Here is a 17,804-nt window from a genome sequence, read left to right as displayed (position 1 = left end):
TCTGGATCAGAATAGACAGAAATAACAGTACAAAGAGAGACTTCTTCGGCTGCAGATCGACATGGAAGGAAAAGCAGCTCACCGTAGAAGTCCCAATCCTGCTCACAACTGCGCACCAGAGAAATAACCGGATCCACCTGCCTCAGACCCTGTACATTTAAGTACCGAAGCGTAGCATGAATACATAAACAATATTTACCCAGTGAGTATCCCGCCTAACCTCGAAGGAATAGAGATGAGAGGTCGACTTGACACTCACTAGGGCCAAATAATATCATAAGTTTAAGTTAACAGTAAAAATCTATAACAGGCAACAGTTTACAACAAGGCATATAAATCATATTCTCGTTGAGATTCCAATTAATCATTTACTTTATTCACAATTATCAGTTCCTTTCGAGTCATGAAAGTGTAATTCTAATAGTTAACAAACTCAGGCAAAGCTATAAAAGAATGCGCAAATACGCCGAGGAGACGGCCCGATCCTACAGAAATAAACTGTGCACTTGCCGAGGGTCGACGGCGCGCCTATAGATGCATCTATTCATACCGAGGCAATTGGCCCGATCCACAAATAAGTAGGAATATCAAGAATACACACAAGGCACATCAATAGTCATAATTGCCAAGCAAGACTTCAACATTTATACAAGTACGTTCTTATTCCCTTTTTAAAATCCCTAACATATCTTAGGTGCTCATAGTAACAAGATATTAAATAGAGTCATATGAAATGAGCATGATGTGGTTCCTAAGCTACCCGGACCATTAACATAGTAGTAGCTACGCACGGACTCTCGTCACCTAGCGCATGCGTAGCCCCCGCATTTAGCATAATTATTCAATTATTAATCATATGGGGACAGTTCCCCCTCACAAAGTTAGAAAGGAGACTCACCTCACTCCAAAGCGTGCTCCCGAATATCAAGAACAAGCCCAAGCTCTTAATTCAAAGCCGAACGATCTCAAACTAGTTAAAATAGGTAAGAACTAGTCAATAAAGGCTTACAAGGTTGAATTCTAACTATTTAAGTGATTTCCCAACCTTTCCCACAAGTTTCCTAAATTTCGACCCCGGGCCCACGTGCCCGGATTCCGAGATTTTTCGAAGGAAGTTGTCTCTATCACCTAAGGATAACAATATATGATTTCTAGTTCATTACATGGCAAATTACATGATTAAACCTTAGTTTTATTAAAACCCTAGGTCTAGCTCTAGCCCTTGATTTTTGCTCAATTTTTAGTGTTTAATCTACCTAATACACATGTATTTAAGCTAAGGATGAAGGGAAATTACTTACCTTACCAAGCTATGTGGAAACCCTCTCTTGGAAGCACCCAAATCGCCTAAGTGTAGAGTGAGAAATGATAAAAATGGCTTTGGGTTCGAATTAAATGAACCCCTCTGCCCAGCTGTTTCCGCTTCTGCGGAAATGGGTCGCTTCTGCGGTTCTGGCCCAAGATGGCTAGACCGATTCTGCGGTCGAAGTGCCGCCTATGCGGAACCGCTTCTGCGGTTCCAGGACCGCTTCTGCGATTTTTCCCCTGGGCTGCCTTGGCCGCTTCTGCGGTGTCCTGACCGCTTCTGCGGTCCCGCTTCTGCGGCCCATGAACCGCAGATGCGGTTATGACAGAAGCAACAAACTTCAGTCCTTTTTCCAAGTTCTAACTTCACTCGAGCCTCGCTCGTTTGACGCTCGGGGCTCCCGATCCCCGCCCGAACATACCGACAAGTCTGAAATCACGAGGCGGACCTACTCGAACCCTCGGAACTCCCAAAACAACGCTAAATCTTAGAATCACCCCCTAAAACCAAATGAATCAAACTATTGAATTCTTAAGTTCTAAATTCTCCTCTAACGGGTCAAAACGCCCTTAAACTACTCGGATTGACACCAAATTTTACGGGCAAGTCTTAAATGACCTTACGGACCTGTACCAAGCTTCGGAGCCAAAATTCGAGCCCGATACCTATGGATCAATGATTACTTAATTTCTTTAATTCCTTAAAGCTTCAATTAAATAATTTTAGATAAAAATTCATTACTCGTGCTAGGGACCTCGGAATTCAATTCCGGGCATACGCCCAGGTCCCATATTTTCCCACGGACCCTCAGAAATTGCCAAATTGCGAATCCGGGTCCGTTTTCCCAAAATGTTGACCGAAGTCAAACTTGGTCTTTTAAGAAATCTTAAAGAAGCAAATGGGCATATTTTTACTCAAAACTCTTCCAATCCCCGAACCAATCGCCCCTGCAAGTCGTAAATTAGTTAAAACAAGTGCGGAAGGCTTTATTTAGGGGAACGGGGTTCAAAAAGGCGAAACGACCAGTCGGGTCGTTACAACTCTACTCTTCCCGAACTCTATTTGTGGGATCATACTTGGTATGTTGTTATTATTGTTTATTATTGTTATTGTTGTATTGAGTTATTGAATTTTTTTTATAAAAATAAGTTCTTGAAAATGTTGGACGTTAATTCCATTTATACCTCGAGAATAAAAATAACAAAATAAAATCTTGAAAATAAATAATATGAGTTAATACTTTATAACGTAAATATAGGGAGCTGTTATTTATTGAAATGGTTATAAAAAGAGATAATAATAATAATAATAAAAATAATAAAATAATAATAATAATAATAATAATAATAATAATATAGTATGTTTTAGCACTTTTTGTTTTATATTGTCACATTCTTATTGCTTCAAGTTTGCATTTATAGTACTTTGACTTTTAATGCTATGTTGTAATTGGTTTTGCTTTGTTTTTTATTTCTTTCATTGCAAATACTTTTCTTGTGGATACAAATTTATGTATCTTAAAAGTTTTATCAATTTGAAAAATAAATTTACTTATATGATAATTTTGTAAAATAATTGAATTTAATTCTAATTAGTTAATTCAAATATTTAATATTTTCTCTTATTATTAACAAAATATTTCCTGCTTTGGAGCTTCGTGATTTTACAATAATATAAACGATTTAGATGATTTTGAACTTCTTTCCTCATCGAACATTCTTTTTCATCGACTTTTTGTGTAATTCTAAAAATTACATTCAATAATCAGAATAAGTATTTAATTAAGTAAAAACCTCTAAGTTAATAATAACAATAAAAAAACCTCCCTTTAGATAAGAGACTATAAGAATAATGAATGTCAAACTTATTTTATATGAAAACTCCATATATGAAAACAAAAGGTAATACTCCTAGTTCTCTCGAATAATAGTTATAATAAAATTTTATTTGTCAGGATTTCTTGCGTAATTTAAATAAGGAAAGATTTAATAATCAAATTTTACTTGATTTCAAAGTCATAAATATTAGAAATTTAATTAAATTATGATTTTCTGTAAAAGTTATGTTTAAGTTATATAATTAAAGTTAACGAAAAAGTGTAAAATTATAAAAATAATAATTGTTGATCTTATTTAGCTATCAATAAAGGAAGAAGCCCTATAGAAATCCTCAAAATCCTAAATTTTATTTCTACTAAAAATAATTTATATATTAATTGTAGTTCTACTAAAAGTTGATCAACATTTTGTTAGAATTTCTCACGTTATAATAGTACAAATATAAACAGATAGATATATTAGACTCATCTATCAAAATAATTTCAATGCTAACATTGATCTTTAAATCACATTCTTTCAAATTTAGGGTAATATTTAATTAGTTGAATTTAAAGTTTTAAATATTAAATAAAATCTTAAATGTTATTGTAATTTCTTAACATTGATTTATTTGTCTAAGGGATAGTTTAGTTTTTAAAGGCAGAAAAGTGAATATGTCGACCGACTTCAACTTTGTGACAATTAACTACATATAAATAATTTCATAAATTTTTAGATAGTTAGGTATCTTAAATATTTTTATGTTTTGTGAGATTTATTTCTAGAACTTCAGTAGTTATTCTTATACAGATTATTTCTATTTTAAAATTAACATACAATAAATAACCAAATATGTAGTTCTAAAAAATGATTCTTCAAAATCACACTAACTAATGCCTCCAAAGCTAAAATCCTCGTTGTTTTATAAATTTTGATTTGGTTGTTAGGTACCTTAAGTAATTATTTTACTGAGGTTTATTTCTAGAACTCCAGTAGTTATTTTTATACTTAACATATAATTAATAATCATATAGGCAATTTTAAAAAATAATTCTTCGAAACGACACTAATCAATGCTTCCAAAGAGGAATTATCGTTATTCTATAAAGGCAGAATGGTCTAAATGACACCTATACTTGTCACACTTTGTCATGCCGGTCCCCAAACTTCACTTGTTTTCATTCAGACACTTTAACTTGATCAAAGCCTATATTTTAAGCCCCTCTGACCGTTGACCAAGCACATGTGGCAACAAAATGGTTGAGCTGGACAAAGTGGGTGTAATTCACGCGGACAACGAGCGTGCATATTAAAATTTTGAACAAGAAATAATTAAAATAAGAAGAAAAAAATTATTAAAATAAAAATGAAAAACAAATTAAAAAGATAAAGATAAAATAAGTCAAAAAAGAAAAAAAGCAAAAGAGATATCGTCTCTTTCAGTTCTTCCATGCAACCCCACCCCCATTTAATTTCTTTCTCCGAGGCCTTGAAAACCTAATTTAGAGTTGCCTCGATTTGCATGCGCAGTCCGGGCGCGTAGCCGGAAGCTTAAATATGAAATTCTGTGAAAAATGCTAAGTTTTGATGTTAAAATGAATAAATTTGACCTTGATCAACGTTTTGGGTAAACGGACCCGGACCCGTAATTTGACGGTCCCGGAGGGTCCGTAGGAAAATATGGGACTTGGGCGTATGCCCGGAATCGAATTCCGAGGTCCCAAGCACGAGAAATGAATTTTTTAGTAAAATTGTTTTCTGAAATTGTTTAAGGAAGTTGGAAATGAAATCTGATTAGAAAGCTTTGGTATCGGGCCCATATTTTGGTTCCGGCGCCCGGTACAGGTCTTATATATGTTTTAAGTCCTTCATGTGAAATTTGGTTGAAAACGGACGTCGTTTGACGTGATTCGGACCTAAATTGGAAAATTTGATGTTTAATGAACTTTGAAAGAATTCATGGATTTTGAGGTTTAATTCGATGTTTATGATGTTATTTTGGTGATTTGATCGCACGAATAAGTCCGTAGGATGTTTTTAGGTTGTGTGTATATTTGGTTTGGAGCCCCGAGGGGTCGGGTGAGTTTTGCATAGGCCACGGGATGCATTTTGAACTTAAGAATTTGCTGGTGTGTTCAGGCCTGCAGGCATCGCAAATGCGAAGCCTGGCTCGCAATTGCGAGCTCGCAAATGCGAAGGCTGGATCGCAAATGCGAAGCCAGCCCAGGCCACTCTTCATCGCAAATGCGAGCTGCCTTTTCGCAAATGCGGAGTCGCAATTGCGACTACTGCTTCGCAAATGCGAAAGCTGGGAAATTATGAAGGGTTCGCAAATGAGAACCTTGTTTCGCATTTCCCACATCTGCAGAGGATTGCGAACCCCTGTTCGCATTTCCCATAACTGAGACCTGCAAATTTTACACTTAAACGATTTTGAGCTTCATTTTTTCATATTTTCTCAAACCCAAACACACTTAGGCAATTTTTCAAGAACAAGTCTTCTTCCAAATCAATTGTAAGTTAGTTCTTACTCATTTCTTTCAATCATTAACATCTTTTAAAATGATTTCAACCTAAAATCAAAGATTTTCATGGGGCAAATTGGGTGTTTTGGATAGAACCTTGATTTTTCAAAAATTGGGATTTGGACCTTGATTTGAGGTCCGATTTCAAAACAAATTATATATTTGAGTTCGTGGGGGAATGGGTAATCGGGTTTTGGTTCGAACCTCGGGTTTTCACCACGTGGGCCCGGGGGCGATTTTTGACTTTTTGGGCAAAACTTTGGAAAATTCATTTTCATGCATTGGGGTTGATTCATTTAGTGTTTATTGATGTAATTAAATCATTTGTGATTAGATACGAGCGAATTGGCGGTGGAATCAAGGGGTAAAGCTATAATTGAAACTTGAGTTGTGTTCAAGCATCGAGGTAAGTGTTTGGTTTAACCTTAGCTTGAGGGATTAGGAGTTGAGTCCTATTTGCTATGTGGTATTAGTCGTGTACGGCGTATAGGCATGGTGACGAGTATCTATGCGTCGGTGTCTAGCATGACTGTGAGTCTTTATATTGTGAATAACTTGATTCCATCGTATTCTTCATGCCTTGGTGATGATTTCTAGTTGTTGTGAAAAGTTTGTGGAAGGAATTGAGTCCTTTGAACATCTTAGAGCATTGGCTTGAGTTATATTATGAATTGTGAAAGTATATGAGATGATTGAACCCTTTGGAGCATTAGCTCAAGTGGTAAAGCGAGTTATGGAGTAAAATTGAAAGATAGAGAAAGAGTTATTGGAATGTTCCCTTGCCGGGATTTAATTATTTCATTGTTGTTCCCTTGCCAGGATTTAATTGTTTAATTGTTGTTCCCTTGCCGGGATTCCGATTTGTTCTTGTTTATTTTCCTTGCCCTTGTTTGTGATTGTTGTTTGGGTGAGGAAGAGTGTTAAAGCACGAAGGGTGATGCCGTGCATTGTTTGCTATTGTGAGGAAAGAGTGTAAAGCACGATGGGTGATGCCGTGCCACACGATGTACCATTCCGTGCCCATTTTATTGATTATATGTGAGGAAAGAGAGTAAAAGCACGAAGGGTGATGCCGTGCATATTTTATTATTCTAATTGCTTTGGTGAGGAAAGAGAGTAAAAGCACGAAGGGTGATGCCGTGCACGTTTTCATTATATTATTGCTTGGTGAGGACGAGAGTAAAAGCACGAAGGGTGATGTCGTGCACTTATTTGATTTCTGCTTCTTGTTGACATTGTAGTTATGTTGTTCCTTTCCTTACTTGATGCTTTATTCGAAACTGTTATCTCCCTGCAACATGTTTCCCCCTCCCATCCTTACTTGTTTATTTCTGCTTTGTTTCCGCTGTATATTATATAATTGCACAGGTTTATGTGGTAGTCTGGTCTAGCCTCGTCACTACTTCGCCGAGGTTAGGCTAGGCACTTACACGCACATGGGGTCGGTTGTGCTGATACTACACTCTGTGCTCTTTTGCACAGATCCAGGTGCCGGAGTAGCATTTGGTCATCAGCAGTAGATTGGGAGCTATCCTTCAGTCCGAGACTCCGAGGTAGCCCTGCTGGCGTTCGCAGGCCCGGCATCTCTTCTTTCAGTTTTTATGTTCTGTTGTCATTTGTACTCGAGACAGACTATGTTCTTTTCTTTCAAACACTTATTTGTAGTAATCCTAGACAGTCCATGGATATTGTGACACTAGGTTCTGGTTAGAGGCGTGTGCTGGTCTTCAGGATGTTTTGGTTTTATATTTTATTTAAGACTTCCGCTAAATTTCGTATTCCGCTATAATTTATTTGTCTATTTCAGGTAATTTAATTGGTTAAAAAGGAATCAAAAACAAAAAGAGTTAATGCTTTCTAAGATCGTGGCTTGCCTAGCTTCTACGAGTAGGCGCCATCACGACTCCCGAGGGTGGAAAATCCGGGTCGTGACAAGTTGGTATCAGAGATCTAGGTTACATAGGTCTCACAATTCACGGACAAGCTCAGTAGAGTCTGAGGGATCGGTACGGAGACGTCTGCTATTTATCCCCTAGAGGCTACAGAGTTAGGAAAAGTTTCACATTTGTTCTTTCTTGTCGTGCGGTTTGGTTTCTCGAAGCTAATTGAATTTCTACTATGTTCTTTCGCAGATGGCGAGAACACGCGCTTCCTCATCTACCGCTCAGCAGCCCGAGCCCCCAGCAGCAGCACCCACTAGGTGCAGAAGGCGAGGCCGAGGCCGTGCTATAGGCCAAGGTAGGGGCAGAGCTCAGCCCCGAGCAGGAGCACCAGTGGCGGAGCCTCAGGTTGATTTTGACGAGGAGGTTCCGACCCCAGCAGTTCTGGTGGGCCCAGCTCAGGTCCTAGAGGGGTTTATTGCTACCCTAGTTCTTCAGGACGCTTTGGTCCGATTGGTGGGCCTCATGGAGAGTGTCACCCGGGCAGGCTTGCTTCCTGTAGCACCAGCCACTTCTCAGGCTGGGGGAGGAGTCCAGACTCCTGCTACTCGTACTCCAGAGCAGGTAGCTCCCCAGACTCAGACTCCAGCAGTTCAGCCAGTTGGAGCAGCTCAGCAGGGCGTGGTAGCCCAGGCCGGTAATGGAGCAGCTATGTCTGCCGATGCTTTGTGGAGATTGGACAGGTTCACCAAGCTCTTCACTTCTACATTCAGCGGTGCATCTACTGAGGATCCCCAGGATTATCTGGATAGTTTCCACGAGGTTCTTCGGAACATGGGTATTGTTGAGACCAATGGGGTTGATTTCGCTACATTTCGCTTGTCTGGATCCGCCAAGACTTGGTGGAGGGATTATTGCTTAGCTAGGCAAGCAGGATCACCAGCCTTGACATGGGAGCAGTTCAGACAGCTATTTCTGGAGAAGTTTCTCCCCATTACTCAGAGAGAGGCCTATCGGAGGCAGTTTGAGCACCTCCAGCAGGGTTCCATGACGGTCACCCAGTATGAGACCAGGTTCATTGACTTAGCTCGCCATACTCTAGTTATACTCCCCACCGAGAGAGAGAGGGTTAGGAGGTTTATTGACGGCCTTATCCAGCCGATTCGTCTTCAGATGGCTAGGGAGGCTGGGAGTGATATCACTTTTCAGGAGACGGCCAATGTGGCCCGGAGGATTGAGATGGTACTATCGTAGGGGGGGTGGTCATAGAGCAGACAAGAGACCCCGTCAGTCAGGCAGATTCAGTGGTGCCTCGTCTGGAGGCAGAGATTCATATGGTAGAGGCCATCCTCCTAGGCCTTATCAGTCAGCACTTCAGGTTTCTCACGGAGCTTCAGGTGGCCGTGGTCCCTAGATGCAGTATTCCGATCAACAGTCCTACAGTGCACCACCAGCTCCTATCAGTGCATCGCCGCTCCAGAGCTTTCGGGGTGGTCATTCAGGCCGCCAAAGTCAGTCTCAGTTTCCTCAGCTGCAGCATTCAGGTGGATGTTATGAGTGTGGTGAGTATGGTCATATCCGGAGGGCTTGTCCGAGGTTGGTGAGTACTCAATCGCAGCAGTAGGGTCCCCGTGCTATGATTCAGGCATCAAATGTTCTAGAGGCCGCCCAGCCAGCTAGAGGCGGGGGTAGAGGTGCTAGAGGGGGAGGTAGAGGATTTAGAGGTGGAGCTCAGACCGCCAGAGGTGGAGGCCAGCCAGCAGCAGGCCGTCCCAGAGAGGTAGATCGGAGTGGTGGGGCCCAGCCCCGATGTTATGCTCTTCAGGCCAGGCCCGAGGCAGAGGCTTCAGATGCGGTTATTACAGGTACGGTTCTGGTTTGTGATAGGGATGCTTCAGTGTTGTTTGATCCGGGGTCTACGTATTCGTATGTGTCATCTTATTTTGCCCCGTATTTGGTCATGCCTAGTGATGCATTGGGTATTCTTGTTTATGTGTCTACACCGGTGGGTGATTCTATTGTGGTCGATCGAGTCCATCGTTCTTGTATTGTGGTGATTGGGGGTCTTGAGACTCGTGTAGATTTGTTGCTTCTAGACATGGTTGACTTCGATATTATATTGGGGATGGACTGGTTATCACCCTATCACGCTATCTTGGACTGTCATGCCAAGACTGTGACCTTAGCTTTACCGGGTATGCCTCGTTTAGAGTGGAGAGGGACTCCTGGTCATTCTACCCGCAGTGTTATCTCGTATGTGAAGGCTCGGCATATGGTCGAGAAGGGGTGTTTGGCCTATTTTGCATATGTTCGTGATTCGAGCGTTAAGGTTCCTTCTATTGATTCTGTGCCCGTTGTTCGTGAGTTTCCTGATGTTTTCCCCTCAAACCTTCCGGCTATGCCACTCGACAGGGATATTGATTTATGCATTGATTTGGCTCCGGGCACTCAGCCCATTTCTATTACGCCGTATCGTATGGCCCCGCCTGAGTTGAAAGAGTTAAAGGAACAGTTGGAAGATTTGCTTGAGAAGGGCTTCATTAGGCCCAGCGTTTCGCCTTGGGGTGCGCCGGTGTTGTCTGTTAAAAGAAGGATGGGTCAATGAGAATGTGTATTGATTACCGGCAATTAAACAAGGTTACAATCAAGAATAAGTATCCGCTGCCGAGGATTGATGATTTGTTCGATCAGCTTCAGGGTGCCAGGGTATTTTCAAAGATTGACTTGCGATCTGGCTACCATCAGTTGAGGATTAGGGCATCCGATGTCCCTAAGACAGCTTTCCGCACTCGGTACGGGCATTATGAGTTCTTGGTTATGTCATTCGGGTTGACAAATGCCCCAGCAGCTTTCATGGACTTGATGAACCGAGTGTTCAGGCCTTATTTGGATTCATTCGTGATAGTGTTCATTGATGATATATTGATATACTCCCGCAGCCAGGAGGAGCACGAGCAGCACCTTAGAGTGGTTCTTCAGACTCTGAGGGATAGTCAGTTATATGCTAAGTTCTCGAAGTGTGAATTCTGGTTGGGTTCAGTTGCATTTCTGGGTCATGTTGTATCAGCAGAGGGTATTCAGGTGGACCCAAAGAAGATAGAGGCAGTCAAGAACTGGCCTAGACCAGCATCAGCTACAGAGATTCGGAGTTTCTTGGGGTTGGCAGGCTACTATCGACGGTTCGTGGAGGGGTTTTCATCTATTGCAGCCCCGATGACCAGATTGACCCAGAAGGGTGCCCAGTTCAGATGGTCGGATGAGTGTGAGGCGAGCTTTCAGAAGCTCAAGACAGCTCTGACTACGGCACCGGTGTTGGTTTTGCCCACAGGTTCAGGGCCTTATACAGTTTATTGTGATGCTTCCCGTATTGGGCTTGGTGCAGTGTTGATGCAGGATGGCAAGGTCATTGCCTATGCTTCGAGGCAGTTGAAGATTCATGAGAAGAACTATCCGGTTCATGATTTGGAGTTGGCAGCCATAGTTCACGCATTGAAGATTTGGAGGCATTATCTGTATGGCGTGGCATGTGAGGTGTTCACGGATCACAAGAGTCTTCAGTATTTGTTCAAGCAAAAGGAGTTGAATTTGAGGCAGAGGAGGTGGTTGGAGTTGTTGAAGGATTATGATATCACCATTTTATATCATCCGGGAAAGGCCAATGTGGTGGCCGATGCTTTGAGTAGGAAGTCAGCCAGTATGGGCAGTCTTGCTTATATTCCGGTCGGTGAGAGGCCGCTTGCTTTGGATGTTCAGGCTTTAGCCAATCAGTTCGTGAGACTGGATGTTTCTGAGCCCAGTCGTGTGTTAGCTTGCACGGTCGCTCGTTCTTCATTATTGGAGCGTATCCGTGATCGGCAGTATGATGATCCCCATTTGTGTGTCCTTAGAGACACGGTGCAGCGCGGAGGTGCCAGGCAGGTTACCTTAGATGATGATGGAGTTTTGAGATTGCAGGGTCGAGTATGTGTGCCTAATGTGGATGGGCTCCGAGAGTTGATTTTGGAGGAGGCCCATAGCTCCCGGTACTCTATTCATCCGGGCGCCGCGAAGATGTATCAGGATTTGCGGCAGCATTATTGGTGGCGTAGAATGAAGAAGGATATCGTAGCATATGTGGCTCGTTGTTTGAATTGTCAGCAGGTTAAGTACGAGCATCAGAGGCCTGGTGGTTTATTTCAGAGGATTGAGCTTCCCGAGTGGAAGTGGGAGCGGATCACTATGGACTTTGTTACTGGACTTCCGCTGACTCGGAAGAAGTTCGACGCAGTATGGGTCATTGTTGATAGGCTGACCAAGTCAGCACATTTCATTCCTGTGGCAGTCTCCTATTCTTCTGAGAGGTTAGCTGAGATCTACATTCGGGAGATTGTTCGCCTTCATGGTGTGCCCGTATCTATCATTTCGGACCGGGGTACGCAGTTTACCTCGCGCTTCTGGAGAGCAGTTCAGCGAGAGTTGGGCACACGGGTTGAGTTGAGCACAGCATTTCATCCCCAGACGGACGGTCAGTCCGAGCGGACTATTCAGATTTTGGAGGATATGCTCCGAGCTTGTGTTATTGACTTTGGAGGTTCGTGGGATCAGTTCTTGCCTTTAGCAGAGTTTGCCTACAACAACAGCTACCAGTCGAGCATCCAGATGGCTCCTTATGAGGCTTTATATGGTAGGCGGTGTCGGTCTCCGGTTGGATGGTTTGAGCCGGGAGAGGCTCGGTTGTTGGGTACGGATCTGGTTCAGGAGGCCTTGGACAAGGTCAGGATCATTCAGGATAGGCTTCGTTCAGCTCAGTCCAGGCAAAAGAGTTATGTAGACCGCAAGGTTCGAGATGTGGCTTTTATGGTCGGTGAGCGGGTATTGCTCCAAGTGTCGCCTATGAAGGGCGTGATGAGATTTGGGAAGAAGGGCAAGCTTAGCCCTAGGTTCATTGGTCCATTTGAGATTCTTGATCGAGTGGGAGAGGTGGCTTATTGATTTGCTTTGCCGCCGAGCTTATCAGCCGTGCATCCAGTGTTTCATGTGTCCATGCTTCGGAGGTATCACGGCGATCCAGCCCACGTGTTAGATTTCAGCTCTGTCCAGTTGGACAAGGACTTGTCTTATGAAGAGGAGCCGGTGGCTATTCTAGACCGGCAGGTTCGTCAGTTGAGGTCGAAGAGTTTCCCTTCTGTTCATGTTCAATGGAGAGGTCAGCCTCCTGAGGCATCGACCTGGGAGTCCGAGTACGATATGCGGAGCCGTTATCCTCTTCTTTTCCCCGACTCAATTACTTCCTTCTTCTGTCCGCTCGAGGACGAACGGTTATTTTAGAGGTGGAGAATGTGACGACCCAAAGGGTCATCACCTGTTGTTAATTGAATTATGTGTCTCCGAGGCCTTGAAAACCTCATTTAGAGTTGCCTCGATTTGCATGCGCAGTCCGGGCGCATAGCCGGAAAGCTTAAATATGAAATTCTGTGAAAAATGCTAAGTTTTGATGTTAAAATGAATAAATTTGAACTTGGTCAACGTTTTGGGTAAACGGACCCGGACCCATGATTTGACGGTCCCGGAGGGTCCGTAGGAAAATATGGGACTTGGGCGTATGCCCGGAATCGAATTCCGAGGTCCCAAGCCCGAGAAATGAATTTTTAAGTAAAATTGTTTTCTGAAATTGTTTAAGGAAGTTGGAAATGAAATCTGATTAGAAAGCGATGGTATCGGGCCCGTGTTTTGGTTCCGGTGCCCGGTACAGGTCTTATATATGTTTTAAGTCCTTCCTGTGAAATTTGGTTAAAAACGGACGTCGTTTGACGTGATTCAGACCTAAATTGGAAAATTTGATGTTTAATGAAGTTTGAAAGAATTCATGGATTTTGAGGTTTAATTCGATGTTTATAATGTTATTTTGGCATTTTGAACTTAAGAATTTGCTGGTGTGTTCAGGCCTGGCTCGCAATTGCGAACTCGCAAATGCGAAGGCTGGATCGCAAATGCGAGCCAGCCCAGGCCACTCTTCCTCGCAAATGCGAGCTGCCTTTTCGCAAATGCGGAGTCGCAATTGCGACTACTGCTTCGCAAATGCGAAAGCTGGGAAATTATGAAGGGTTCGCAAATGCGAACCTTGTTTCGCATTTCCCACATCTGCAGAGGTCGAGGTTCGCAATTGCGAATCCCTGTTCGCATTTCCCATAACTGAGACCTGCAAATTTTACACTTAAACGATTTTGAGCTTCATTTTTTCATATTTTCTCAAACCCAAACACACTTAGGTGATTTTCCAAGAACAAGGCTTCTTCCAAATCAATTGTAAGTTAGTTTTTACTCATGTCTTTCAATCATTAACATCTTTTAACATGATTTCAACCTAAATCAAAGATTTTCATGGGGGAAATTGGGTGTTTTGGGCAGAACCTAGGTTTTTCAAAAATTGGGGATTTGGACCTCGATTTGAGGTCCGATTTCAATACAAATTATATATTTGAGTTCGTGGGGGAATGGGGAATCGGGTTTTGGTTCAAACCTCGGGTTTTGATCACGTGGGCTCGGGGGCATGTGACGACCCAAAGGGTCATCACCTGTTTTCTCATTCATTCCGTGCTTCCGAGGCCTTGAAAACCTCATCTTTAGTTGCCTCAATTTGCGTGCGCAGTCCAGGCGCGTAGCCGAAAAGCTTAAATATGAATTCTGTGTGAAAAATGATGAATTTTGGTATTAATATGATTAAAGTTGACTTTGGTCAACATTTTAGGTAAACGGACCCGGAGCTGTGATTGGACGGTCCCGGAGGGTCCGTAGAAAAATATGAGACTCGGGCGTATGCCCGGAGTCGAATTCCGAGGTCTAGAGCCCGAGAAATGAATTTTTAAAAGAAATTATTTTTCTGAAATTTATATGGAAATTTAAAATGAAAATGGATTAGAAAGTGTTGGTATCGGGCCCGTATTTTGGTTCCGGCGCCCGGTACAAGTCTTATATGTGGTTTAAGCGCTTCCTGTGAAATTTGGTTGAAATCGGACGTCATTTGACGTGTTTCTGACCGAAATATCAAAAAAATGAAATTCTATGAAGTTTGATGAAAAAGTGATGATTTTGAGGTTTGATTCCTCGTTTTTGATGTTATTTTGGTGATTTGATCGCACGGTTAAGTCCGTAGGGTGTTGTTGAGTTAGTGTGTGTGTTTGGTTAGGAGCCCCGAGGGCTCGGGAGTGTTTCGGAGGTGTTTCGGGATGTTTTGAACTTAGGAAAAGTCTCAGATTTTCTGCAATTTTTGCACAGACTTTTTCTTCTTCGCGATCGCGGCCTTCAGCTCGCGTTCGCACTGCCTGTGGTGTCCCCTTCTTCGCGTTCGCGTTCAATTTCACGCGTTCGCGTAGTGCCAGCCCCCCCTTCAACGCGTTCGTGTATTCATTCACGCGTTCGCATAAGCCAAAATTTGGGACCCCAGTAATTAACTCTACGCGTTCGCAGACCCCTATCGCGAACGCGATGCTTCCAGTTCCCCCTGCTTCGCGAACGCGACCCCTGTGTCGCAAACGCATAGGGCATTTTTGCCCAGTAAATTTAAAAGCCTAAAAACAGAACAGTGACGGGTTTTATTCAAAAATTCACACGAGCTCTTCTTCTCCACAGCCCCTAGGCGACTTGTAGAGCGATTCTTCACCAAATCTTCTTGGGTAAGTATTATCTAACTCGTTTTCTCCATTTTCTATCATCATCCATTGAAATCCTAGGCCTAAAACATGTAATCTAGGGTTGAAATTGGGGGAATTGGGTAGAGTTAGGGCTTTTCGATTTTCTTTGATTTAGACCTCGTTTTGGGGTCGAATGTGAAAACAAATTGTATATTGGGCTCGTGGGGGAAAGGGTGGAATAGAATTGATTCGAACCTCGAGTTTTGACCAAGCGGGCCCGGGGTCGATTTTGGAATTTTTGGAAGAAAGGTTGGGAATCTATATTTAGGCATTGGGTTTGATTTGTTTATCTTATATTAATGTTGTAAAGTCATTATTTCATAGATTTGATTGAGTTGGAGCCGAATTCGAGAGGGAAAGCTGTCGTTGTGGATTGCTTTAGCTGTGGAAGTTGAGGTAAGTGTTTGGTTTAACCCTAGCTTGAGGGAATAGGAGTTGAGTCTTGTTTGCTATTTGCTAATTGATCGAATACGATGTATAGGCATGGTGACGAGTATCTATACATAGGTGTCTAGCATGACCGTGAGTCCTTAAAGGGTGAATATCATGATTTGTTATGAAGTCCATGTTAATTGAGGATTTCTATATATTGTAAAGAACATTTGAAAAACGTTATAATCGTTTGATTTTCGTGGTGTTTTGGCTTGGTTGTGATACGAATTGAAAAGGGTATCTGAGATTATGAAATTCTTGGGAGCATTAGCTCAAGTGATAAAGCGAGTTGTGAAGTAAGAAATGAAAGAAAGCTAATGAGTTATTGGTTATTCCCTTGCCGGGATGTTTTGCTGATTGGTAGACTTTTCTCGCTTGCCGGGATATTGAAATTGTTGTTACTGTTCCGTTGCCGGGATTACTATTTTGTTTGTTTATTCCCTCGCCCCATTGTTTGTGATTGTTGTTTGGGTGAGGACGAGTGATGAAACACGAAGGGTGATGTCGTGCACGATTGTGATATGAATACTAATGCACGAAGGAACATTCCGTGCCATGATATGATTACTAATGCACGAAGGAACATTCCGTGCCATGATATGATTACTAATGCACGAAGGAACATTCCGTGCCATGATATGAGTGTTTATGCACGAAGGATCATTCCGTGCCATCATTTTGTGAGGTAAAGCACGAAGGGTGATGCCGTGCACTTTATATGATTGTTTGGGTGAGAATGAGAGTAAAAGCACGAAGGACGGTGTCGTGCAACTGTTGATTTCCTACTTTCGTTGATGTTGTAGTTGTACTGTTTCATTTCTTTAATTATTGATTTTTATACTTGAACTGTTACAGCCCTACAGCATGCTCCCCCTCCCCCCCCCCCCCCTCACTGGTTAATTTCTGTATACCTTTATATTGCATACATATATATTGAACTGCACAGGTTTGTTTGGTACTCCGGTCTAGCCTCGTCACTACTTCGTCGGGGTTAGGCCAGACACTTACCAGCACATGGTGTCGGTTGTGCTGATGCTACGCTCTGTGCATCTTTTTGCACAGATCACGGTGCCGGAGCAGCTTTTGGACAACAATAGTAGATTTGGGAGCTGACTTCAGTCCAGAGACACCGAGGTAGCCTTGCTGACGTCCGCAGGCCCGGAGTTTCTTCTATCTTTACTTTAGTTTGTTATCCTTTGTATCGGAACAAACAAAACAATGTTTTTATTCGGACATTGTATTTAGCATTCTCTAGACGTTCGTGAGTTTGTGACTCCAGTTCTTGGGTAGAGTTGTATTGAACTTCCGCATTGTTTTCCGTTTATTTATATTTAAGACATCCGCTTTTCTATTAAATGTTTTGTTGTTTTTATTAATGTCGAGGTTTGCTAAAAGAGATAATAAATAATTGGCTTGCCTAGCTCCTAATAGTAGGCGCCATCACGACTCCCGAGGGTGGGAAATCCAGGTCGTGAAAAGTTGGTATCAGAGCACTAGGTTACATAGGTCTCACAACTCACGGACAAACTCGGTAGAGTCTGAGGGATCAGTACGGAGACGTTTGTATTTATCCCCCAGAGGCTACAGAGTTAGGAAAAATTTCACTTTTGTTCTTTCTTATCGTGCGATTCTGTTTCTCAAATACTGATTGTCTTTCTACTCTGTTCTTTCGCAGATGGCGAGAACACGCGCTTCCTCTTCTACCGCGCAGCAGCCCGAGCCCCCAGCAGTAGCTCCTACGAGGGGCAGAGGGCGAGGCTGAGGTCGTGCCAGAGGGTGAGGCAGGGGCAGAGCTCAGCCCCGAGCAGCAGCCCCAGAGGTGGAGCCTCAGACTGATTATGACGAGGAGGTTCCAGCTCCAGCATCTTCGGTGGGCCCATCTCAGGTCCCAAAGGGGTTTATAGCCACCCTAGTTCTTCAGGACGCTTTGGTCAGATTGGTAGCCTTATGGAGAGCGTCACTCGAGCGGGTTTGCTTCCAGTAGCACCAGCCACTTCTCAGGCTGGAGGAGGGGTTCAGACTCCTGCTACACGTACTCCGGAGCAGGTAGCTCCCCAGGCTCAGGTTCCAGCGGTTCAGCCAGCTGTGGCAGTTCAGCCGGGTATTGTGACTCAGACCGGCGATGGAGCGGCTATGTCTGCAGATGCTTTGTGGAGGCTGGATAGGTTCACCAA

General features: G+C 42.9%; 1 pseudogene; it reads left to right on the top strand.

Moving 5' to 3' along the window:
* Window positions 9,369-17,804, top strand: part of LOC109232690 — a 47,855-nt pseudogene continuing 39,419 nt past the window's right edge.

The sequence above is a fragment of the Nicotiana attenuata genome, chromosome 9 (genome assembly GCF_001879085.1).
Source record: "Nicotiana attenuata strain UT chromosome 9, NIATTr2, whole genome shotgun sequence".
Taxonomy (NCBI): Eukaryota; Viridiplantae; Streptophyta; class Magnoliopsida; order Solanales; family Solanaceae; genus Nicotiana; species Nicotiana attenuata.
This window is presented reverse-complemented; position numbering and strand designations above follow the sequence as displayed.